The sequence below is a fragment of the Lissotriton helveticus genome, chromosome 8 (assembly GCF_964261635.1).
Source record: "Lissotriton helveticus chromosome 8, aLisHel1.1, whole genome shotgun sequence".
In the NCBI taxonomy this organism is placed as follows: Eukaryota; Metazoa; Chordata; class Amphibia; order Caudata; family Salamandridae; genus Lissotriton; species Lissotriton helveticus.
This window is the reverse complement of record NC_136069.1, coordinates 616987136-617014543: the sequence shown is the minus strand read 5'-3', so window position 1 is coordinate 617014543 and position 27408 is coordinate 616987136. Positions and strand designations below refer to the sequence as shown.

At 45.3% G+C, this 27408-nt stretch overlaps 1 protein-coding gene across 1 annotated transcript in view; it reads right to left on the bottom strand.

Moving 5' to 3' along the window:
• Positions 1–27408, bottom strand: part of CLN5 (CLN5 lysosomal BMP synthase) — a 126655-nt gene that overhangs the window by 10547 nt on the left and 88700 nt on the right. The gene's annotated exons all lie outside the window — the stretch shown is intronic.

The following is a 27408-nucleotide window of genomic DNA, read 5'->3' as shown; positions in this document are numbered from 1 at the left end:
GGGGAGCAGCGGCAGGGAGCGGGGAGCGGGGAGGAGAGACGGACTGGGTCAACAAAATGGCACCAAACAACAACAAAACAATGCAGGGCGAGATCGGGGGCACAGTCTGGCACAGATACTGGTTAAAGCAGTCTCAATATGATACGATATCACAGTCAGGCACAAATATGATACCACACGCTATCACAGGATGCAGGCGAGATCGGGGGCACAGAATACGATATTACAGGAAGCAGGCGAGGTCGGGGGCACAGATTGGCAGAGATATATCTCAAAGCAGATGCGAGGACGGCCAGGAGCGGGTGGAGCGACCGGTTCTGACTGGGTCAGGACGGTCACCTTGGTAGTGCAAGGACTCCAGTACGAATCCTAAACAAGACAGTGCACACCCTCCTTTGTGCCACTGTACTAGGTTGCGTGTTTGTGCGCCCCAACAAAGGATAACAGCAGCAGATCAATCTTTGTTGTTATGTGTCTGCGCAGCTTTTCCCCATTGCATGAAACCATAAAAAATTCAGGCCTTTGTCTTTTTACCTGTATACACATGACAAATGTCTATAGGCGATATTATCAGTACTAGTCTGCATGACCCTCCTTCTGAGCAAGGTTCAGACAGCTAACATAGGCCAGCAGCTCAATCTAGGCATAGATGAATCCGATGAGGCCTAACCCTTATGCATAGCATCTGTACAACTCGATTGACGCCAGAAGGTGTTGGAGTCTAGTGGTGCTCATGCTTCTAGCCCTGAATTCTACTTGCTGAAGCCATACAGGAGGTGGACTCACAGTCACTCACCCTTTTCCATTTATCATGAGGAGTGTCAAGGACTATGTGTCCCTTAGTGGTCATAGTTTTCCAAGGTGCCTTATTCTTTGGAAATAGATCAGGGGGGAAGAAAGTTTGGGCCTGTCCATGTGTCATCACGAGACCAGTAGTAGCTGATGGGGAAAAGTGGTGGTGGTGGTGGGGGCGCTAAGGCTTGCCTACAGCCAGTCCAGACGCTGCTCTCATGGCAGTAATACTCACAAGAACAGCTTTTTGATTTGGCAGAGGGGGCTGGTTTTGCACTCCATCGTGGGCTGGGAGCCTGTGCCTGCTGCTGTTCTACACCTAGCAACACAGCTGGGTTGGAAAGATGTCAGTGCGCGTGTCAGTTTGGCCGTCCTAAGATGGCCGGCTGGCTAAACCGACATGCGCACTGACAGTAGAGCCCACCAGTTCTCTGCCTCCTCCTCCTCCCTGCTGCTGTAGTCATGATGGCCCTGCCCCAAGACTCGGCGCCTGCCGTGAGGAAAAATAAAATAATAAATGTTTTAATATCATTTTATTTTTCATTTTACTCTGCGGGTAGGAGGGTGATGCTCCGCCATCATAGCGGAGGAGCCGCCGCTGCATGAGACACTGCTTGGAGCAGGGATGGCCCAGTTATTCTCCAATGCGAGTCTGTGGTTCATTATCTATTGTCTGACTAATTCCAAACCATTCCATTTTGAAAGATATTGGGGATATTGCCTGATTCATGATGGTGATATGTCCATGAAGTGTGAACTTCACACCTGCTGCCACTAAAGCAGAAGTTACTACTTGTGTAACGATATACCTGTAAGAGACATTAGTTAGTATTAGATTCCTTACCTTAGAATATCCCCAGGCGTCAGACTGGATCCGGAAATTTTTGCGTAGCAGTACCCTTGCGCGTCGGTAGGCGTCGTCTGCGGCTCCGCGTCCGTCGTCGGCGCCGTGATGACGTCGTCGGAGTACTTAGACGCCGCCTCCGCGTGCTGACGTCAGTTCTTAGACACAGCTTTTCCGCGCCAGAAACGCAGAGCCATGTTAAAAACCAACACTGGTGCTATTGAAACTAGGGCCCTGAAAGGGGATAACCCTAACCCTAGATATCGGTTCGCAGCACGGGGAGGATGGGTGGGTCGGTAAGGAATCTAATACTAACTAATGTCTCTTACAGATATATCGTTACACAAGTAGTAACTTGTGCATCTGAAAGGGACACGTTAGTATTAGATTCCTTACCTTAGAATAGATACCCCAGCCATACCAACCCCGGTGGTGGGTCTGCGAACCAATAATCACACCAGAAAGTCCTGGAGGACGGAACGGCCAAAGAAGCCATCCCTCCGGACTTGGCTGTCCAGGCAGTAGTGTCTTGCAAAAGTGTGCAGCGATACCCACGTAGCTGCCTGACAGATGTCTTGTAAGGGCACCCCCTGGCCCAGGGCAGTTGTAGTCGCCGTGGCTCGGGTGGAATGAGCCCGTAATCCAACAGGGGGCTCCTTTCTAGCCAAGGAGTAGCATGCCTGGATACACAAGATGATCCACCGGAAGATGGTCCTCTTGTGCACCGCTTTCCCCTTCTTAGCGCCCACGTAACCAACAAAGAGTTGGTCATCCACCCGGAACTGGTGTGTGCGGTCCAAGTAAAATGAGAGCGCACGTTTTGGGTCCAGACGGTGGAGCCGCTCTTCCTCTTTAGAGGGATGCGGTGGCGGGAAGAAGGTTGGCAAGGTGATAGACTGCCCGATGTGGAAGGCCGTGACAACCTTGGTCAGGAAAGATTGCTTGGTACGCAACACCACTTTGTCCGGATGGACAGAAAGGAAAGGTGGAGTACAAGAAAGGGCCTGGAGCTCACTCACTCTCCTGGCAGAGGTGATGGCAACCAGGAAAGCAGTCTTCAAAGTAAGAAGGCGAAGAGGACAGTTGTGAAGTGGCTCAAAGGGAGCGCACATCAGAAACGTAAGAACCAGGTTCAAGTCCCACTGAGGCATCACAAACGGAACAGGAGGGAATGTGTGAGTGATGCCCTTTAGAAATCTATTTACAATAGGGGACTTGAACAAAGAAGGTTGATCAGGCAGCCTTAGAAAGGCTTAAAGGGCAGAAAGGTAGCCCTTGATAGTGCCCAGAGCAGAGCCCTGCTGGGCAAGAGAAAGAAGGAAGAGAAGAACCTCTTAAAGAGGGGCAGCAAGAGGATCCACAGCCTTTGCTGTGCACCATGCCACAAATCTGTTCCACCTGCAGGAGTATACCGACTTTGTGGAGGGGACGCCTGGCTGCCAGAATGACGTTACAGACTTCAGGGGGCAAGTCAGATGGCCTCAACTGTCGCCGCTCAATCTCCAAGCATGGAGGTGGAGACTGGACAGGTTCGGGTGGAGGACCGTCTCCTGCTGCTGCGACAGAAGGTCCTCCTGAATAGGCAGACGAACCGGGGGATCAACTGACATACTGAGTAGCTCTGGATACCAGTACCTTCGTGCCCAGTCCGGAGCCACAAGGATGACTTGGGCCCGGTCGCGCTTGATCTTCTTCAGCACTCAGGGCAGAAGTGGTATAGGCGGAAAGGCGTACAGTAGACCGCAACTCCACTCGCGTCGAAAAGCGTCTCCGAGCGAGTGCCGCCTTGGAAATTCCAACGCGCAGAACTGATGACGTTGCGCGTTCTCTTCGGTGGCGAATAGATCTAACCAAGGCTCTCCCCATTGCTGAAAGAGGCCTTGCGCCACGTCCGAGTTCAGACGCCATTCGTGATCCATCATGCACCGACGGCTGAGCTCGTCCGCCCTGGCGTTCAGAGAACCCGCCAGGTGTTGAGCCACCAGGGTCACGCCCTGGCGTTCCAGCCATTGCCAGAGGTGCAGAGCCTCCTGGCAAAGGGTCCATGACCCCACCCCGCCCTGTTTGTTGCAGTACCACAAGGCGGTGGTGTTGTCCGTGAACACCTGCACTACACTCCCCCGGACAGAGGGGAGGAATGCTTTCAGTGCTAGACGAATCGCCCGTAACTCCAACAGGTTGATGTGGAGCCGGGCCTCCGCCGGAGACCAGAGGCCTCTGATCTCCGCCTCTCCCATGTGGCCAGCCCTGGAGGGACGCATCCGTCACAACTACGTGCTCCGGTTGGGGAAGGGAGAGGGATCTGCCGCTGACCCAATCGCGGTCCGTGAGCCACAACTGCAGCTGTCTCGCAGTGCCCTCCGAGATCAGGACGTGGTCGGATAGGTTGCCCTGATGCTGGGACCACTGAAACTTCAGGTCCCACTGCAGAGCCCGCATCCGCCACCTGGCGTGATGCACCAGCAGGATGCAAGGAGGCCATCAGCCCCAGAAGCCGCAGCGTCAACCTGACCGAGTCCCGAGATAACGGCTGAAAGATGGGAATCAGAGCCTGAATATCCCGGACCCGCTGTTCGGGTGGATAGACCCGAAACCGCGCCGAGTCGAGAACCGCTCCGATGAAAAGGAGCTTCTGAGAGGGGCACAGGTGTGACTTCGGCACATTGATGGAAAACCCCAGCCGGTGCAGGAGGTCTGCCGTAGTCTGGAGGTGGCTGACGACTGTCTGGGGCGAGCCCGCCTTCAACAACCAGTCGTCGAGGTAGGGGAAGACTGAAACCCCCAACCTGCGCAGGTGAGCTGCGACCACCGCCATCACCTTTGTGAACACCCGTGGGGCGCTGGTAAGGCCGAAGGGGAGCACGGTATACTGAAAGTGCTCGTGGCCAACCGTGAACCGCAGGTAGCGCCGGTGGGCCGGCAGGACGGGGATGTGGAAATAAGCGTCATGCAAGTCCAACGCTACCATCCAGTCTCCTGGGTCCAGGGCAGCTAGGACCTGAGCCAGTGTCAGCATCTTGAACTTCTCCTTCCGGAGAAAGCTGTTGACGTTCCGTAGGTCCAAGATAGGGCGTAGGCCCCCTTTGCCCTTCTTGGGTACCAGGAAGTAGTGGGAGTAGCAACCACACCCTACTTCTGGCCCAGGAACGCGCTCGATGGCCCCCTTGGCCAAGAGGGCCGTAACTTCCTCCTGCAGAAGTCGCAAATAATCCCCCGATACACGGTGGTTCTGCGGTGGCATGGCTGGAGGAGTCGCCTCGAAGGGGAGGGAGTAGCCCCTTCGGACGATCTGCAGCACCCACCTGTCCGAAGTGACGGTGCGCCAGTGGAGGTGGTGATGGCGAACCCTGCCCCCCACTGGCATCACATGGTCCTGAAAGCACGGACTAGGAGGGTTTTGAGGCGGATGCTGCGGGGGAAGTTGTGGACTGACCTCGCCGTTGTGCCCCTGACCACCGGGACGGCGGTTCCCACGGCCGCCACCGCGTTGGGTATGACCCTGCGGAGCGTGGCTGGCAGCACGTGTGGGTACACCCCTTCCGTGGCCACGAAAGGAATGAAAGGCAGCCGATTGCTGGCACGGGGCCGAGAGGCCCAAGGACTTGGCCGTAGCCCTGGAGTCCTTAAAGCGCTCGAGCGCATGGTCTGCCTTGTCGCCAAAGAGGCGACGGCCATCGAACGGCATGTCCATCAAGGTGTTCTGGACATCGGCCGAAAAGTTGGCGGACCTCAACCAGGCATGGCGTCTGACCGCCACGGTCGTTGCCATTGCTCTACCCAGTGAGTCGGTGGTATCCAGCCCACACCGTATGGAATATTTGGCTGCATCCCGGCCCTCCACAAGGGCTTGGCCGAGTTTGGCCTATACCTCCAACGGACACTCTGGCAGCACTTCCGTGACCGTATCCCACAGAGAGTGGGTGTAGCGGCCCAAGAGGCATGCGGTGTTGGAGGACCGCAGTCCCAGACTAAGGGACGAGAAGATCTTTTTGCTGTACTGCTCGTACCTCTTGGATTCCCTATCCGGCAGTGCCGACGGGAATGCGGTCTGGGAATTGGAGGCCTGGATGACCAGGCTCTCGGGGGTAGGGTGGGTGGACAGGAAACATGGGTCGCCCGGGGCGGGCGGTGGCGTCTGGCCACGTTCCTATCTACGGGCGAACCCGTAGCGGGCTTGGACCAAGTACCCAGAAGAACGTCGGTCAAGGCCTCATTAAAGGGCAGCAGAGGCTCGGCCGAGCTTGACTGCGGTTTAAGGACCTCAGTGAGGAGATAAGTCCTCACGGCAGCAACGGGGAGCTCAAGGCCCATGGCCTTGGCAGCCCTCATCAGCACCACACTGTAGGTTGCCCCCTCCTCCGAAGCCACGGTAGGAGGGGAGACAAAACCAGTGTCTGGAGAGGTGTCCAGGCCACTGGCCTCCCCAAGGTCTCCTGCCCAGTCCTCATGAGACTGAAACTCTCTGATCAGAGAGTCCTCAGACCCCTCCCAATCCTCTTCATCACCCATCTCCTGAAACTCAGGGTTCTCAACTAATGGAGCCTGCTCATAGAAGTGAAACTCCCCAAACGACGTCTGGAGCGGCGCCCATCGGGGCCGTCCCGTCGGAACAGGAATGAAGGGGGCAACGGGGACGGCGCCGGAGGCGACACCTGAGGGTCCGACGCCGGGGAGGTCGTAAGGTCCACCGGCGACGATCCAGATCCCGAAGGAGGTCCAGCGGCGTCCCGCGGCGCCGGGCCCGAAGGCGCCGGCGGCGCCGGGACAACTGAACCCCTCGGCGCCGGGCCCGAAGGCGCCGGCGGCGTCGGGATAACGGGAACCTGCGGCGCCGGGCCCGAAGGCGTCGGCGGCGTCGGGGCCGAAGCACCTGGCGGCGTCGGGCCGAAGCACCCGACCCGCTAGGGGTCCCAGACGGGTCCGCTGGGCCCGAAGGCGCCGCGGAGCCCGTCGGAGGAGAGAGTTTCCTCATGGCCATGAGGAAGCGCTCGATCTCCTCCGGCGTCGCGTTCAGCCCAGGGACCGTAGGGTGTGGAGCTGCACGCGGCGCCCGCGACTCCGTCGGAGCCACGTGGGTGGTGTCACCCGAACCCCCGGCCGCATCGCGTGAGCGTCGGGGGGAGTCCGCAGAGCGATGACGCCTCTTGGACTTCTTGTGCTTCTTACCTGACGACGACTTCGACCCGGAGGAGTGCGGCCTACTCTTGGAGCTGTGGTGGCTCCGAGCCCACGACCTGTCCCTCGACCTCCCATGGGACCGAGATCTCTCGCGGCGCGGTACTGACTGCCGGAGTTCGAGTCGCCTGCGGGACCGCTCCCGCCTGGCTTTCGAAGAGAGGGCCCGGCAGTCGGAGCAGGCCTTGTCGTCGTGATCGACGCCTAGACAAGTTAAACACAGGTGGTGAAGATCCGTGACTGACATCAGGCGGTCGCAATCCTCGCACCGATCGGAGTCGAAGGACTTCGAGAAATGATCAAAATCGATCAAAAAGTTAGTCAAAAAATGACTAGGGTTACTGCTTTTTCCAGATCTGCGCTTGCTGGCGCGGAAAAAAGAAGAACTGACGTCAGCACGCGGAGGCGGCGTCTAAGTACTCCATCGACGTCATCACGGCGCCCACGACGCCGAACGCGGAGCGGCAGACGACGCCTACCGACGCGCAAGGGTACTGCTACGCAAAAATTTCCGGATCCAGTCTGACGCCTGGGGATATTCTAAGGTAAGGAATCTAATACTAACGTGTCTCTTTCAGATAAGCAATATTCAAGTGAAAAACTGAAACATTGAAGTAGCCTAGTGCAGAAGAAGAATTGACGGTCAGAGAAACATTAGTAGTGGAAGCAAGTGCAGGAAATAGGGAGTGATTACCCATGAATGGGACTGGACATGTACAATATGAGGGAAAATGGCCGTTGTGCCAAATTGATGCATCATCAGCAGCCATGAAGACAGAAACACTGGAGGTGAGAGGTTATGAGAAACAGCAGTGCCTGGGTGAGCCATGACTATGAGACAACTGAAAGAACTAAGTGCTGGCTTCAGCGTGAGTGGAAATAGGGTCATCCCTCATCGAAAAGGGTCCTGACCTGCTCCCGTGCTAAGTGCCCAAAGTCCCTCCAACCAGAACAAAACATGCCAAAATGGGTCTGTGAAGGATCTGTGTTTTGATTTGGGGAAGACCAGGCCACTGAGACTTCTATGGATAGATGGAGCACCAGTAGGGCCCATGGGGCTGTAAGAATGATGGAAAGGTTAAAGGAGGAAGCAAACTGCCCCTGAAGATGAATCTACTAACTCACATCATATCAAATGGCTATGGGCGGTCAGATATCTTTTGGCGGATATAGGTATGATCTCGATTTGGGCAGACACCGAAAACTCTCACTTTCCAACAAAAAAGGCATTGAATGCTAAGTACTGGGATTGGTTCCAGGTTAACAACATCAGGAAAAGAGAGGCATCTACCCTCACTGGCCGTTTCTTGGATCATAAAGCCACCCCAAAGCTGGAATCTTACTGGGACATAATAACTAAACCATTGGACCGTAAGTTGTACTTCCAGTTCAGGGTGGGAACGCTCCCGGTGAGATCATTTACTGCAAAATTGTCAGCTCAGGAAGTACCTACATGCCCAGGGTGTAGAACCTGTAACGAATCCCTGGCCCACATCCTTTTTGTCTGCGTTGCTTATGCTGCCCCGCGTCGGGCATGGTAGCTCCCAATCTGCAGGCTCATGGGCTCGAGGCGTGCAGGAGAAGCAGAACGTATTCTGCGGACTAACACCTCATTGCCCATTGTAACAGCCATGGCAAAGTTTCAATGGTGGTCATGACTCTGAGGGCTCGCTTAATAACCCAGAGTGAGGGTAAACACTGAGACGCTCTAAACTAATGATTATACCACTGAGTAGGTTAAGGTGGAATATAGTGAGTGATCTACTGTGCCTTATATAGTTGCATATTGCAGAAACGAATTAATTTATGATGGTACAGTATTCAGCGAAGACTCTTGTATATATCTTAATTGTTTTTATGTTGCTCTCGAACGAGATTTTAATGATCAGGTTAAGAGAACTTGCTATACTAGAAACACGACTAGCCCCTAAAGGAGGTCTGCTCAAGAGTGTGATCTACTATTTTAATCCACGAATCACATAAACTTGGAATATGATGTAGTTTTATCTATGTGTTTTAATGTATGTCTTTTCATGACTCATGTTTTTATATACTTAATTCCATTTGTATTTTTGAGAAATGCTTTTATGTCTGTAAATTGACGAATAAAGCTGTTAAAATTAAATTAATCTACCAACTTGTCATTCCCAACCTAGCAACAGAAGAGACGGAAGGCAGAGATCCAGGTTATTAGTGAACAGCAGGGTCTTTGCTCGTATTAGGACAATAAAATATGCAGGAGCTTTAGGAGAATGCCAACAAAATATTTTAGGCAGGCAACATGGGGTGGTTTAGGCCGGAGGAGTTGCAGAGTGCTGTCCACATACAACACCGTAAGCTGAAAGACATGAAAGGTCCATACAACAAATGCTGAAAAAAGCGGAGTATAAAAGTGTGGACCTGATGAAGCACTTCGTAAAGGAAGGTTGTCTAACTTGAGTTGGGGCAGTCAGTATGCAAGAGTTTCTCAAGCACTCATTATATTAAAATTTGGGAAATTGTTTTTCCAATACAAGAAGACATCTTATCAGTCAAATATGATTTTAAGTTGAGCCTGCTTTCGCATGGAACGACAGCCATCTGACTCTTGCTACTTAGCTGTGTCTACTTAGTCATGGAGATAACAGAACAGCAGTCACTCTTGAATATGGTACAATTCCGAGGGCTCACAAACTTGACTGCTCTGACCTTAAAAATATTTGGGCCCTGTAATACACCAGGAGCTGACAAATAGAAAATTCAAGTCCTCCTAGAAATGTTAATAAGGTGTCTAGGAATCCCTGCCTCAATTATACCCTGCCTCAAATGTACCCACTTTAACTACTTGCACCACTCTTACTAACTCCCATGCAGATCAATCTATGCTCCCAGGTATAACTCCTAAATGCCCTGTATGCCCAGGCCTGGAAGAGGGAGTTTACTGCATGGTGTGGTTTTGCCAGGAAGTCATGGAGTTCTAGATGGAATTGGTAGCAAAGAAGGTTGAAATAAGTGGTAGACCACTTACGGTGGAACCAGTCATATGCTTACTGGGGGCACCACTACACACCAATAAGAACAAATATGTCATGAAATTCATAGACCTCACAAACATTTCTGACCGAGAGGTAGATAGCGATGGCATGGAAATCTCCCTATGTCCTACTACTGGGGAAAGGCCTATGGGTTCTCACCAAAGGGGCCACTGCAGAGATAAACACACGGTGTGCCTTGTCTATATTAGGAGTCTGGGGGCTGTTGGATGGTGCGTGGGATATATGCCTGGACAAACTTGTGGCAAAATCTAACAAAAAACGCCAATTGAAACCCCAAAAACCATGGGGATAACATAATAAAGGCCACCTGTTCGAGTTGGGTGACTACCACTCGTGACAGAAATGGTGAACATTGTGTACGGAAATATGGGGGCGGTGGATGTATGGACAGCATCTGGGAGATATCTCCCTCCCTACCTGTCGCCCCCCCACCCCCCTCCCCCACGGCTGCCACAGTGCTATTACATATGCACATAGTAGGAAATCTATTGAACCCTTAACACAGACATGTATTCTTGACACACTTGCCTTGGGAAAAGTGTGTCACCCTGGTGGGATGAAACTGGCTGTGTGGTACGGCTGTATCCACAAAGGTTTTTATATTGTTTAGGGCTTTCATGGCCTTTGTTAAGGTTGTTAGCAAATTTTCACTGGTGGGGTTTTTGTATTTACTGTATGGAAATTGCCAGGTTCAATAATGGCAGGAACTCTGGTAACAGATGTAATGGTTGGTATGACAGGAGCTTTGGAACTACCTATGCGTATGACATACTGTGATGGAACTGTGCTATGCATATGCTGTGCACTCGTTTTTGCTTGCCTATTCATTTGTCAATACATTATAAAATCAATAAAGACACACGTGAAAACAAAAGTTGAGCCTGCAACAGACCCATAGGAATGTGTTCAAACTTAGTGAGTTTATGTCCAGCTGATGAAATTCACATTTAAAAGAAGTCTGGATCAGGAGCAGCTCAGAGTATGCATACTAGCCTAGGAGGAACTGAATATTACTCTCTAAGAGAAGCATGAATACCTCAAAAATCTTACCTGGAAGAACAATTTGTGCATACCCAGGGGAGCAGAATGAAAAAACATAAAAGTATAAGAGTTGGACCGGCCAGAGTCAATTCTTGAGTGCTCGGATGAAGATCTATTCAAATAGACTGGATACATAAAATGGCACTGATGAGCTCACAGAAAATAATCCTATTAGATAAGTTCACAAGTGCCCCATACTTTGAGGTTAAACAGAGAAAGAATCATGAAAAAGCAAAGATTATGGAGTGAGCTGTCCTATAATGGAACACAATTACGAATTTATCAATGCTTGGTGAAGAAGACGTTAGTTTGGAGGTGGAACATGAAGGTGAGAACCAGGGAAGAGGTGAAAAAGTTAAATCAGAGAAAAGGCCAAGTTGTCAAATGATGCAGAGACGAGGACAGCACAGAGAACTTAACAAGAAAGACATTTCAGAAGACAGAAGAATGTTTTGCAGCAGATCCAAAGAGTCAGTTGAGAAGCAGAGAATGATGGCCATTCAATAAAAGGAGAAGAGCCATGAAACATATTGGACCCCTGAGGATGCAAGTGTGAACTAAGAAGGAACCACAACATCCTGTTTAGTGTAGCATTACAATGACAAAAAGGGAGGTGGTAGATGACCCAGGCATTAATAGGATTCTAGACATACATGAAAAGTTTGGATTATAGTTGATCAATTCAAAGTGAAACACCATCATGGATAGTGAGAAGTGAGATGTGTAAGATGTACATAAATGTGGGACAGGCAAATGGGTCATATCACCAACCTTTTAGGATTACAGTAGGGTTGAAACATAAACCAGTTATAGAACAAGTACCAACTGCACACAACAAAAAATCGTATCACAAGTGGATGGTGCCAGGTAGACACAAATAAAGTCCAAGTACAGATGTCAGAGAAACCAGTCCGTTGTTTAGGACAGGTATTCTTGTTTATTTCTTTAGGATGGCCAGTTATAGAGCAAGGGGGAGTTACACAAAGGAGGTTTCAATTCAGATTGAAGGAGGAAGGGTGCAGGGTTTACTATCCCAAGGTCAAAGCTCATGCAATCATCTTAGTCAGGAAAGGAGAGAAATGAAGTCAGCTTTCATATACCCTATGGCGATAATAAAGCATGATGCTCGCTAATGTAGAACATATCAGAAATACAATATATAAAAGATGAGGTATGATTAACTCAGCCAAGTACAGCATTTTCTACAGCCAAAAACTATACATACATCATAAAGAAACACGATTACTAACAGCAGATATTTAGTCTCTATGGCCTTAATTGTTCTCACAGTGGTTGGCTTCCCACTAAAATGTGGCTGGACTGGGTATTCTCTTAAAATGGAAATGTCAGTATCTTGTAGATACTCAGAAGTGAGACAAAGAAGGAAGGAGAATAGCACTAAATAGAACACAAAGATGTATCCTGTTACATCAAACCACTATCAGGTGGAAATCCAGAAGAATTTATTGAAAGCAATGTGGATTTTGCCTCGAGGCCAGAAGAGGACTTCAACCTGGTGATGTGTGCACAAACGAAACAGCAATGAGGTATAGCAATGTCTTTGGGTGATAGATCTTGGCACAAACTCCATTTGCAAACTGAATATTTCCATTAATGTTCACACAAATGATATGCACAAATATAAAATATTGTTCATATTCCTAGACAGAAGGCTGTTTAACAAGCTTGATGAAGGCTGACCCAAACCCCATGTCACTGTTGGACCATAGGCCCCTGATATATACCCTACACTGTAAGATGTATGCTGCCCATATTAGTGAGGATCTGGGTATAACAGAGAATGAGTTGTTGTATAGCATTTTAGGACTCTAGTGTAACTTTCCCGATTCATGCCTTTATACAGGTATAAATCACTATGTCCTTATATAGGCATAGAAATCATAACCATATTTAGACATAGCCCATGCAGTCCAAATACGGTATGGCTACTTCCACTAGTTCCGAAAATCCACAACGATTTCCTGGAAAACTCGGCTTCAGCAGTTAGGGACTTCCCCTTGCTTGAATATTGATTTGTCCAAGAACTCATGGAGTTTTCAAAGAACTGAGACTCTTTGATGACGTTATTATGTCCACCTTTACGCCAAACTCGGCACCTTCAAGGTATAAATATGCCCACACTTGCCCAAGCAAACACATATGGTTTGGAGCAGTTAGACTATCTACTTGCCCGACGCATCTCGCTACAGCAAGTGCCGAAGGAAGCTGACCCTCCAGCAGACGCACTGAAAGAGACGCTGTGTTTTCTCTTGCAGAGAAATCCAGCTCCAGTGTTTCCAAGCTCCCCTTGCGGGGTGTTGGGAAATCGAGTCCTGAGACAGAGAGATACCAGACCTCCTTCATTCTAAACCAAGGTATGGAGCTGATTAGACCCTAAGAGAAATCTTGGATAGATTCTTGGCAAAAGAATACTAAACTTATGCTACACCTCCCTTACTTCTTCCCTCATACTAGACTTAGGTTAGGTACATCGGGGGTAGGCATTTTTAGAAGCACCAGTTGAGTACTTTTTAGTATTTATTTATTTATGTATGTATTTTATGGCTTAGAAACCATACCCTGCTTTTACAGTATTATTTTATATAATACTCTTCTTGCTGTACACATTATACTTTACAGCCAGTATTACCATTGTAGCAGTTCATTTCTTCTGCATGTGAAAGAAGACTGTTCAATAAATACTTTTATTGAAAAAGCCCGTATCTCTATTTCTCTGCACCTCTGGTGAAACGATGCATGCACGAATGACTGAGTAAAATATCTATCTATTGTTTCCACGACTCTGAAGATATGTTTCATCTTGGGAAACAAAGTTGTCACGTTTAAGCGGTTGTCAGAAACTAATCCCTTCTTGTGAATTCGAGAAAGTTTCTAGTGACCTCTGAGCTAGCTGGCACTCACAATTAAGTCTAATATATTCGATAGAGACCTAGTAGACGTAAGTCCTACGCCAAATCTATAGGATATATTATTCCAATGCGTAGAGCCTATTGGGAATATAGGAACTACACTACATGGCGCCCAACGTTTGGTAAGGCACTAATTTAACGCTAGATACTAGAGTAACTCAGTCGTGCTTTTCACAGAGACCCCTTTTCCCCCGTAAAATACTCCAATAGACGTCTGGAGTGGGTTAAAGGATAAAATATCCGCCATAACTGAGTAGGACAAAAATCCTATGTATTAGTTTTTGGTTTGTTCAATGTTGAAGGATACAGTGTTCCAAAATATTGTGCACCTTATCTTTGTTTCCTTGAAACTTGCTCTGCAAACTTTAAGTCAACAAAATGTCGACTAGTGACGAAGAAAACGGTGGAGATGCAGTAAATGTAACCTAACCGGGATTAAACCTTACAGGTTTCCAAGAAACCCATGCGGATGCTATAATCATCCCGGAAAACGTACGGAAAACCATCGCTATAAAGCTTATACAAAATGGCCTATCGCCAAGAGGTGGTAGGGTAATTTTTGTCATAGAGGCATACGAATATCCGCAGACAGAGGTATTCTATTAATGGATTATCTTCCCTGAAGCAAATTCAAGAACACATGTGTTCCACTTCTACAAGATAGAGGAACATCCAGCGGAATACGTTCCTTTCGAGGACATTGAAATTCCACTAACTTACCAAGAGTATCAGCTCTGGTTTAAAGGCGCCCTACAACATCAAAATCAAATTACCAGGCTCGGTCCACTAGGTAGACCAGGAGCAACATGGCCGGTACTAGCCAGCTATACACCACATCCTGACATTGAAAGAATGAGAGGCGTAGAATTATTAGCTCAGCTAAAACAATTACTTAAAATACATAGACAATTGGTTCAATATGTCATGCGGACTCTAACAGTCCAACCTGCTATAAGGATTCCACAGCACACCTCTCATCAGGGGAACACAAACAAAATGACACCACAGACTATACAATCGGCCACTGGTAAATTACCCGCAAAAAGGGAACAAATTCCATCCTGGTTAGCTCAAAAAATTACTCAAATCGAGGCAGTATTTCCCGATAGTACACCTCATGAGAAACACAGGATTCTAACAATCTATTTACCAATGAGGACCACACCACACCTGGAGGACTGTGACACTTGGGGTACAGTCTTTGCTGCAAACTACACAAAAACTATGGCGGTAATACCAGACGTCCTGAAACAGATTCAAAATGAATACGGGGCAGAGCCGGCTTTAAATCTCGGTATGAAGTTACTGAAGGATTTCAAACAAGTCTCAGCTATAATATTAGCTAATATTAAAGGTGAAGCAGCATCTGTGGCGATCCGCCAAAAACTAAAAGAACTTGATGTAACTGAGCAACAGTATGAACTGGCCAGAATAATAGAAAAATCCTATGAAGAAATAGGAAGAGATAGTGGGAAACCAGTAAAACCCAAACTAACAGAAAATCCTGAAAAGGTTTTTATTAGAAACACTCTCACTACTCCTAAAAAGAAGTGGGAAAACACTAAACAGACACTTCCTAAAGAGAAGCGTTCTCAATCCAGAGGTAGGTCTCATCAAAAGGAGCCCTCTGGAAAGAGGTATAACCTGAGAAACAGGGATAATTTGAGAAAACCTGATAGATATCAAGATACTGCTACATGTTCCTCTCGTACCTTTCAGACTTCCTCACAGAAATCGGAAAGAAGAGGACGATCAGAACACAAGGAAGAACGCGTGAAGTCCAAAGACGATCAACGCGTTCCAAAAAATAAGAAAACTCAAATCACCAAGAAGAAGGTAGCAAGTCTAAAAATCAGACATGCCGAGGATCTTGAGGACACAACTCAAGAACGGGGAGTGGGCCCAGACAATGCTGGACAGCGCAGCAGATGTTACCATAGCTCGCAAGATCCTGAAGGATCATCTGGAGACAGTGGACCTGAATCATACATTCAAGTTGAAACTCCTGATACCAGGGTTAGTGTACCCCATAAGTTATATGAAGTAACACTCCGGATAGAGGGAGACATAACTAGAAAATAGAAACACTTTTGAGAAAAACTATCTAAGGGTTCTGACATCCTTCTGGCTGAAAAAGACTGGCCACCTGAATTTGTCAGGGAGTGACGACATGGCGAAGAGATCATTATGCCAGCATTCTCCAATCATATTCCTATTCATAAAAAATACACCTATGCCAGAAAATGGGCTGTGGCCCAGGCTCCAGCATTATATAAAAATCATGTGGGATGGGATGAGGACTCTCCTCACCGTAAGATCCAGTTAAAACAATCAACCTACTGCTCAGAGGCAGTATCCAGTTAAGCAAGAAGCTAAAAAACAGGTCAGGGAGATCTTAGATCAACTTGAATACCAAGGGGTGATTGAAAAATGCACCTCGTCCATGAACAATCCTTTGTTTCTTGTCTCCAAACCAGACAATACATATCGTCTAGTTTTGGACTACAGACATTTAATTTCTTGTTGCAAAACTTTTGCAGTACAAAATGCACACAGTGCAGCACTGATGAATAACATTGTGCGCAAAAAATATAAAACCACATTAAATATTTCTAACAGTTTCTTCTGTCAAAACATTGCACCAGAAAGCAGGTACTTGACCTCTCTCTCAATTATGGGGACACAGCGTTACTTCTGTCGTCTCCCCCAGGGATTCAAGAACAGTCCAGGGTTATTTTCAGCCAGAGTAATGAAGTTACTACAAACGTACGATGATGAGACATTATCTTATGTCGATGACATCTATCTTACAGACGATGACTTGGACAGGCACTTGAACAGGGTGAACACCATAATACTTGGATTCGCCTCTGAAGGGTACAAATTCAACTTTAAAAAATCAAGAATTGGCCATCTTAACGTCCTATTTTTAGGATACAAACTTTCAAGTGAAGGCAAAAGCCTGGCAGCAAACTTTTTAGAAAAACGTGTGCTGCTCCAACCTCCAAAAACGCTGAAAAACTTACAGTCAATTCTAGGCTTCCTGAATTTCAGAAGAACTTACATACTAAACTATGCAGAAAGGGTTAAACCTCTCTACAAACTAATCAAACCTGATTTCAAACCTACTAATTGGTCTCAAAAACACACAGAAATGTTGCGTTCAGTGCAAACAGACATGTTAGCAACAACCCATTTACAGACACGCGTAAACGTACGCAACCTTGTAATCCGAATCATCCCAGGGAGATGCGGATTCACATACTTAACCTTTAATGAAGGTGTAAATGTACCAATAGCTTACAACTCACACTTGTACACACAAGCTGAAATGAAATTCACTTCAACAGAAAAATTTTTGACAACGGTTCAAACTGCAGTAGCAAAAGAGAGAGCCCTCACGCAGGGAAAACGCATAAAGATCGTTACTCCTGTACCTTCCTTGGAGGCAGTGACAAAAGCGAGCATTCCGAATGCAAAAGTTTTACAGCCGAGATGGATACAATGGATTAATTCTCTTGCTGCAACAGACGTTGAATAGGTTTTTGACCCCTACTTGAAAACTCAAGAATTTCTACAATACGAACAAGAATGTTCTCTGCCCACTGAGATTCTGCCTCTAGAACATTAAGGATGTATAATTTATACAGACGGATCAGCACAGCCCGCAATTGGGGGAAAACAAGCTTATAGTGCAGCGTGTGCGACTGTCAAAGGTCGCTGGCGCGATGGTAAATTCCGACCTATGGTCACAAAAACTCAATCTTTAGGAGATTGTACAGCTCAGCGAGCTGAACTCCAAGCATTCAAGATGGCGATCGAAAATACCGATCGCAAATTCCCCACACTAATAGTGTGCGATTAGTATTACTGCGTCCAATCTTACAATGAATACTTGCAGAACTGGGTTCAAAACGGTTTCAAAGATGCAAAAGGTGGCACAATTAAGCATAAATTGCTTTGGGAACAAGTAGTTCTGTTACAGAAAGAACTACAAAAGACTCACGTGATCCATACACTGAGTCATCAGCGTGATGGCGTTCACGGTGCAGGGAATTCAATGACTGATGAAGCCGCGAAGGCAGCTGAGCAAACGGCTTCCCTAGCTGCAATCACTCGTTCAAAAACACATATAGACGGTGAAACAATGCTAGCTGTCAATGCCACAAGCAAAGGCTGCGGTGCAGCGTTTCCTCTAAACTATTCACTCGAATATTCATACATAATTAATGCCAACTCCGTTCCCTTTGCTCGAATCCCTGGAGTGGGGGATAGGGTAATTCCAAACAGGAATCGGAGAGGTGCTTTGATTCAAGAAGCACATATGGGAGCGGGTCTGATACATCAAGGGATCTCAAAATCTCTACTAGAATTAAAAGAGATGTACTGTTGGCCAGGGATGAATGCCCACATTTACGAATTTGGAATTAATTGCGATGTCTGTTACAGAGATCACAGCTTAGAGCTCCGTCAGATTCCTGACTACAGTGTAGCCAGCCCAGTACAGACACCATTGTTAGATAACATTAGACTATCCACGCTCAGACGTCCCTATGGACATAAGCGGTCCCACAACTATTAGGACAAGATTCATTTGGATGTGGCCTCAGCGCTCGGCTGACGCCCGAGCTGTTTGCAAGTCTTTATCGGCACATACGCAATCGTCACCCTACATTCTGACCAGGGTCCTGCGTTTAGCTCTCGAGCTTACAAGGAGGCCATGGCCAGCTTGGGCGTTGCATTGCGGTACTCAAGTCCATTCCATCCTGAGAGAAATTCGGTTGTGGAAAGAAAAAAACGTGACATAAAGCAATCTATAACAGCTAGGGTATTAGGCTTGGGTGATGGGTGGGTCAAACATCTAATAAGTGTCCAACGTAGTCTTAACAATCTGCCAAGACATTCTCTGGGTGGAATCACTTCAAATGAAATCCTTTTTGGTACTAGAATGATGGTTGAAGACCTTGATTGTCATACTTAAGTGGTAGAACAAAAACCCTTTGATATCAAAGACTGTTTGGCTGTTTTGCAGGACTTAAATGAAAGAAGAAGAAGTCTAAGCAACACCATACAGAAGCCAACGACCACTGAAGAAAAACCACCTGTCCCAGCAAGACCTGTCCGGATTTCAAAGATTGGGGATCTGGTCAGAGAGAAAATAGCGGATAAGAAGGAATTTGGGCCTTCTTACAGAAAACCAATACCTGTACTAGCAATCCACGGATCAAAAACAGTGTTACTGCCGTCCCTTGCTGGAAGAAAGGAGAACCGGTTCGTATCAATTGACCTGGTAAAACCACACCATGTGGCCGATAATAAGTAGTAGGTCCAGAGGACTCCAAAGATGTAGCAGACGACCAAATCTTGCTACTATCCAAGAGGTTCAAACTGAAAGACTCATCACATTTGAAGATTCTGCAATGAGAAAAGAAGGACTATGCAACAAAGCCATGGAACTTGTGCCTCTTGAAACCCAAATAACAGTTCGTCAAGAAACTCCCGTCTACAATGATGTAGCATCGGACTATACAAATATGTCAAAGGAACAAGCAGCTCCAGCGATTTCAAATAATCCAGATGCAATACCAACAATTGACAGAACTGACTCTGGCTATTTCAGCAACTTTGATATGTTTTCTGAGGATCCCAGTGAGCCTGAAACAACGCCAGCAAATGACACTTTCATGGAACAAGTAACAGAACTTTTTCACCAGCTTGCAAATACATATCTGGTTTCACCATGGGTTGAATTTTGGATTGTGTTAGGTGTAGTTTTTCTCCTACTTTGGCTCATTCTTGTTTTAAGTTTGGGAAAGCTGATAGATGGAAAATATAGTCAAATGGATACAGCAAGTAAGAACATCTACTTGCTCCTGAAGCCACACAAATCATCTCATCGTGAGCAAAGAGACCTGTCGTCAGTAAGCATCACAGCCGTTCCTCTACCAGGTGGTATATCATGGGACAGAACGGACTAGGACATTTATGGTCCGGTCGAGCTGTTGAAGATTCCACACCAATTTAAGGTTTCCTTGAGTGATTTTGTTTCACCCAGTACATTTTCTGATGATTGGGACTTTGAGACTGTTAATAACATGATGACAGATTTAGAAATGTCAGCAAAATTTACAAAACATGAATACTTAGAAGGTTCATCAGATTATGAACAAATGTATTGTTTTAATCATTATGGTCACCATTATTTGCACAAATCTGCAAACCCTAGAATTGTTTCAACTTATAATCAATGGGAACATTGTCCAACGACACCAAAGGGTAGCTCTAGAAAATTTTATGAAACATGTCCATGCTTCTCAGGCTTTAATGTCACAAAACCAGAAACATTTTACTTTAAAAATGTTAATAAATCAGGAATGAAAAGTATGTTGACTTATACTAAGCAAATTTATTCTGCGGCCTTTTATGCTTGATTGTCCACATTAGGTTTTGACTTTTGGAAAGACAACATTGAGACAAAAACTGTCTGGGGCACAAAAGACTGGCAGGTGCAAGGTTTAGAAGCCTTATTTAGAGCCTGCATCATCTCAGAACAAATAATGTTTTTAAATGAAACTGTTCAACAGACATCATGTCTTGGCCTTGCTAAGATAAAAGACTTGAATAAACCGTCCATACCTAAACCCGCACCGGATAGTAATGGAACTACAGATGAGGAGGTAGACGTGAAATATATTTTACAACAAAATAGAACTAATCCTGATTGCAAAAATGGTTAATCTGGCCCACAGACACGAATAACTGTCAAGATAGATTCCTGAACAAGACACAAGGGTTTACAGTAACTAGGCCAGATCCAAGATATATCCAGAGACAACATCCATGGATGATAACAACTTACAGTGTAGGAAAACTGTGCCTCGAGTGGCTACAAAAATACGCACTCCCAGATATAATACAACACTTAACTTTACTTCAAGATGGCATTGATTTGAGAGAATTCTTACTAGGACCTCGCAAACAACGTCATGAACGTTTCATATACGCCAGTATTTACGCTGCTTATACTGAAGCATGGAAAGTCACGCAAATGGAAAGTGCAGAGCGAATACGAGAAATTGATCGTATTAATTTAGAGAAAGCGCTCTCTGTCGTTGACAATGGGTTAACAACTCTGACATCCGGAATTTATTCTTTGGACAGCATTGTATCCTCTGCCATAGACATACTGGAACAAGTCTTGCTCATGTTACAACTTGGACAGTTTCAATTGCATTCTATAATGCTGCTAGGTTGGGCGTTACAAAACCTTCGTTCAGGCTATGTGCCTTGGCATCTAATCAACACCACGTCATTGTTTACTGGATTTAACCTTACAGATAAACAAATCTCTTTGGCACAGAGGGGAGCAGACTATACGGTGCTGAGCATAGAAAAACTGGAAAGATTACCATTAACCGTTTCTGAGAAACCAGCCGTTGAATGGATAATACATGGCACCATCACGATACCAGTGACGATTTTCCCGTTTCAGTATTGCTTAACACACATACCAGCAGGCCTGTATGAAAGGTTGGGTAAAGAATACATAAAGTCGACCTGAGATTTACCATACACACACAAATGTTGGAGTGGGGAAAAGGAGGTATTTCTTAGTGGTAAAAATTGCAAAACCACACTGACCGGTACATTTTTATGTCAGGGTATTAATTTGCATGGAGCCCGCGATGGTTCTTCTACCAATTTATCATGCCACCTACAGGGTTCACTGGCAGCGGTGATAGATCCATTTTTTAGGCAGCTATCCAATGGGAGCTACATATGTTGAATGATCACAGCTGTTGTGGAATGATGCCAGGAATAGCCTATCTCGTTAGTGTGTCAGCCAGGGTCCCTTGCTGTATGCAAGTATTGTTTCCTAAAACTAAGACAAGATGGGGAGTCGCCGCTATGGCCTTCACTGAACATCTCTTCTATAAGAATTGATACTTTAAGCAGAATGAAAGCCATTCTTTGACACAAAACTGTGCCACTGACCTCGTTCAGAGAGACGTATGATCTGCAAGTTGCAAGGTCCTCTGCAGAGATACATGCCTTATTATCAACAAACTGCCCCATACATTTCGCAGAAATGTTAGGTCGTATCTTAAACATGTCTGATACCAGTGGTATTGTACATGTATTTAAGAAGATTTTTTCAGGACTGTTAGCACCCTTTGAAGCAGTCCTAGGCTTTTTCCAAACTTCGTGCACTCTGTGTTCGGCGGCCTGGCTCTCATTTTGGGACTCGTAGCAGGAATACTATTCATGTTCCTTCTGCTCCGATATGGCAAGTCCAGTCACCAGTGATACCCAGGTTACCATGGAGAATACTCTTCTGGCAATGCAGTATCGTGAGCGCATAATACAGATTCTAGGCTTGGCTCGTTTGAGAGATCAGAATACCACATGGATCCTGTAATTCAGACCAATCTGGCAAGATTGCATCTTACCTGTTCTACGATGCCTGCTTTGTGGAGAGGAATGCGTGTTGGATATTTGTCTGACACTTCCATCAGCACTGCCAACTGATGTTGACGCTTTGCTTGGTTCGGTAACGGCTCATGCATTGTGTTGTCCCCAATGGCTACCAATCCTGATGACGGCATTCATTGAGGTCTCACCGGCAAATCCAGCTGAGGGTGAGATACGTGGACCAACAGGCACACAGGTACCATCTATTGCGAACATTGCTCATGCGCCTGACGGTGACGGCGAGGCTTCTCATCTGTGTACGATTGATCTACTTAATGAAGTGGTTCAACTTTCATCTACTGTGGTAGACAATTTCTTTGCCAGCTTAGAAGATTTAATGTTTTCTCCTGACACCGAGAATAACTATTGAAATTAGCACACAGCGTTCTATCAACTTTGAATTCGACTTTCGTTTTAAAAAAAAAAACTTCTAACTTTGGAATTCTATTTTCCTACGATTTGATTTGACTTTTTTCCAAAAAATGAACTTTGGCACAAAGTAATCTGCTTAAAGTAGAACTATTCTTAGAGATCAAGAATTCTTTGAATACTTCCTAGAAACAATATTGGCCTTATTGACAAACCAAAACAGTTTATATATTCTGCTATGGGATGGTCTAGACCTTTTTTCTTCTGTATTTAAGAGCCATTTCATAAATGTAATTTTCATGATTCATTCAGTTAGCATTGCCAATATCATAATATATGCTTAAAATGAACTCATTGCTTTTAAATACGTACAGTACAAATGCTCATTTTATGTGTACAACCATTTTCAAAAGCATTTTATGCATTTGTTTGGGTGGGATTGTAAACACATGCTTTAGATATGTTTTAGTGCTTACATTTTAGTGATGTCGAACATAATAAAGTGGAGTGGGTGTTGTATAGCATTTTAGGACCCTAGTGTAATTTTCTCGATCCATGCCCTTATATAGGTATAAATCACCCTGTCCTTATATAGGCATAGAAATCATAACCATATTTAGACATAGCCCATACAGTCCAAATACGGCATGGCTACTTCCACTAGTTCCAAAAATCTACAACGATTTCTCGGAAAACTTGGCTTCAGCAGTTAGGGACTTCCCCTTGCTTGAATATTGATTTGTCCAAGAACTCATGGAGTTTTCAAAGAACCGAGACTCTTTGATGTTGTTATTATGTCCACCTTTACGTCAAACTCGGCACCTTCAAGGTATAAAAATGCCCACACTTGCCCAAGCAAACACATGGTGGTTTGGAGCAGTTCGAGTATCTACTTGCCCGACGCATCCCGCTACAGCAAGTGCCGAAGGAAGCCGACCCTCCAGCAGACGCACTGAGAGAGACGCTGTCTTTTCTCTTGCAGAGAAATCCAGCTCAGTGTTTCCAAGCTCCCCTTGCGCGGTGTTGGGAAATCGAGTCCCGAGACAGAGAGATACCAGACCTCCTTCATTCTAAACCAAGGTACGGAGCTGATTAGACCCTAAGAGAAATCTTGGATAGATTCTTGGCAAAAGAATACTAAACTTATGCCACACCTCACTTACTTCTTCCCTTGTACTAGACTTAGGTTAGGTACATCGAGGTAGGCGTATTTTAGAAGCACCAGTTGAGTACTTTTTAGTATTTATTTATTTATGTATGTATTTTATGGCTTAGAAACCATACCATGCTTTTACAGTATTTTGTTTATAATACTCTTCTTGCTGTACGCATTATACTTTACAGCCAGTATTACGATTGTAGCAGTTCATTTCTTCTGCATCAGAAAGAAGACTGTTCAATAAATACTTTTATTGAAAACGCCGGTCTCTCTATTTCTCTGCACCTCTGGTGAAACAAAGCATGCACGAATGACTGAGTAAAATATCTATCTATTGTTTCCACGACTCTGAAGGTACTTTTCATCTTGGGGAAACAAAGTTGTCATGTTTATGTGGTTGTCTGAAACGAATCCCTTCTTGTGAATTCGAGAAAGTTTCTAGTGACCTCTGAGCTAGCTGGCACTCACAATTAAGTCTAATATATCTAATAAAGACCTAGTAGATCTAAGTGCTACGTCAAATCTATAGGATATATTATTCCAATGTGCAGAGCCTATCGGGAACATAGGAACTACAGTACAGAGAAGATAGGGAAACACATGGTGTGGGAAGCTTTAAAAGTGGTAATCAATGGTAATTTCAATGCTGAGGCAGTGCAAAATAAGAGAATGAGAGAGGTACAGGCTTTCCAACTGGAATATGAGTTGAAGAAACTTGAAACTAAGCATAAACACACACACTCTCCACAAATGGCACATAATTATCACAGCAGTAGGGGTAAACATTAGCACAGTAATAGACAGAGTGAACTACCTTTTGTTCCCCTTACGGCAAAGTATTATGAACGAGTTGACACGGTAGGCTGCTCATTATCCAATAAGCTGAGCACCAGCCTGGTTCAGTACTATTTCAGAGGTGAGGGAGATGCAAGTAATCTTCAAAATTGTGTAGAGGCAAAAGCTGAGACACTTTCACAGCTTTTACCAGTTTTTATATGGAGCAGCTTAAGAAGAAGACGAAACAGCAGATGAGGTCAGAGGATGCTTGCAGTCACCAGAGTTACCAAGGGCATTAGAAGGTGACAGACAGAATCCTGAGGCCCCAGTAACCAAATACAATGTGCTAGAAGTCATTCAAAGTCTTAAACAGATTAACTCCCTGGAGCCCAATGACCAGTCAGATTAACTCCCTGGAGCCCAATGGCCAGTCAACACAGTTTCTTGAACACTTTTGCCTCTAACCTCTTCACACCTCTTGTAGGGTTGTTAACAGTGTAAGCAAGGCACAAACAACAACACGGACCATAATGGAGGTCATCATATCACTAATTTCAACAAAGACCCCATGCAAATCTCCTCATACTTGCTCATCATCCTGGTCCATAAAGATACAAAGACATTCTCAAAGATATTGGTTTCCAGAGAATGGCAGGTAATGCCAATGCCAAATGTGACATACCTTTATCAGTTAGACTTCTTAAGGGACAGACAAGCAAGTGATAACACTAAGAAAGGGTTCCAAGTTGTACAGCTTGCCAAAAAGAAGCATGGGGAGTCTGTTTTTCGAATTCTTGATGCAGAGAAGACATTTGACAGGCAAGATTTGACCTTTATCTTTATAATGGACAAACTGAGAGCCATGGCGGTTTGAGACAGTCAATGGCTAGCAATCACTACCTTACAGAGAGGGACACAAAGAAGTGGGCACATTTCTGGGAAGACAGCCATGTGTCAGAGTTCCATGCAGTGGTGCACACTTTTCCCACTGCTCTTCTTACTCACAGTTGAATCTATGGCACAATGCATCATAAATGATGAATACATAAAAAGGTTCACTATGGGAAAAATGAATTTAAGTCCAAAATGATATCTTATTGTGTCTCACTAATCTATGTTCTATCAGTGCGCTTAGAACAATAACGAGATTTGAGTATCAAAATTACCACCACAAATTCTGAAAGTCCAGCTCTTGTTCTGAGTCCAGACAAAATGAAACAGTGAGAACCAAGCACCAATGCATTATTTAGGAACAGAGATAACGGCAGACCGACCGGAGAATAGGAAAATAAATGTTTGCACTTTACACAAATGTTAGTTAAGACACAATTAACTGGCAACATCACCTGATCTCCTAGGATATGGCGCAGGGGTTTCCAACCTTTTCTGTGATAGGGGCTACTTACATTGAATGAAAATCATCCGAGCTACGAATATTATTAGTGATGTAATAGTAACCACATAAGACATGCTTACATTAGTGCTCACCATATGTATGATATTAGCAGGGATCACCTCAGTTCATCGGACATATCTGGCAACAGTAATGTAAAAATGGTTTTTCAATGTGGAATAGGTCTTCATGAGTTGTACATAACAGCCATAGATGTAATGTTGTTCACAGCAAGGTCATAATATTAATAATAAATCTCCTGAACACCGAATGTTTTAAATATATTATGGACCTGTTAAAAGTTTTCTCCAAACATCAGCTTATAAGTGCTGAATATGAATGCATTTTCATCTCGAATGTAAACTTTTCAGTTTTGGTATACATACATTAATTTAACCAAACAAAAGCTTCTAATTTAGAAGGCTGAGCTTCACCCAGGAAAGCTACTTGGAGGTAGCTAAAGAGCTACCAGTAGCTCATGAGCTATTCGATGGAGCAGTCTGATCTGGAGGATCAGACTTTTCGGAGTGAAAAAATTAGCATGCAGAAAACAACCGAGTTCCAGAAGTTGTGCCAACTAGTAATTGCACACTTGTCGACACCTGCAATGCTCAAAGGGATTATGGGCACATAATATATTAGAGGAGGGCCTATATTAGGGAAGGACCAAGTGTAAAGTAATGGCAGGGGATACAACACACAGATCACTGGTAGTATGATGGTAATGTTGACGATGGAGATGTGGAGGTGACATGCTAGGAACTTCGGAATAGATATGGTTGAAAGTTTTAGGGCACGGATGATCTTGTTGACATGCAAGGTTTTAGATGAGGATGATATGATAATTATCCTATTCCTATTTCACAAGGTGGTAAAATTTGCCTTCAATGTTGTAAAACTTTAATAAAAATGCATTGAAACTTTAAAGGTATGTTATGCTTGTGAGCATTCAGCTTTTTGTTGTGTTTTGTTTCAGGAACTAGGGTAAGAAAGGACAATCCTACTCAGAAAATATCCGCACCCTGCTCGTGAACAGTAAATTTAATAATAATTGAACACATTAACAATCCTAAGGTTTCTATGTTTACATGACATTGCAATTGTTAGAAATGGGATTCCTCATTGGCTGAGGTATGCACCCAAGTCAGACAGGAACCACCGCTCTAGTCACAGTAAGCTAACTACACAGTAAAACATAATCTGTGCTCACCCTCTGGTAGCTTGGCACAGAGCAGTCAAGCTTATCTAAAGAGGCAATGTCTAAAGTTTTTGTGCAACACAAACACACTGGTGCAAAGTATTTGTGTATCACAAAAACTACACACTGGTTTATAAAAAAAGCTGCCTGTATTATTAGCAAAACAAGACCAGAAACATAAAAATATCACATCACATCACATTTAAAGAATACCAAGAATCAC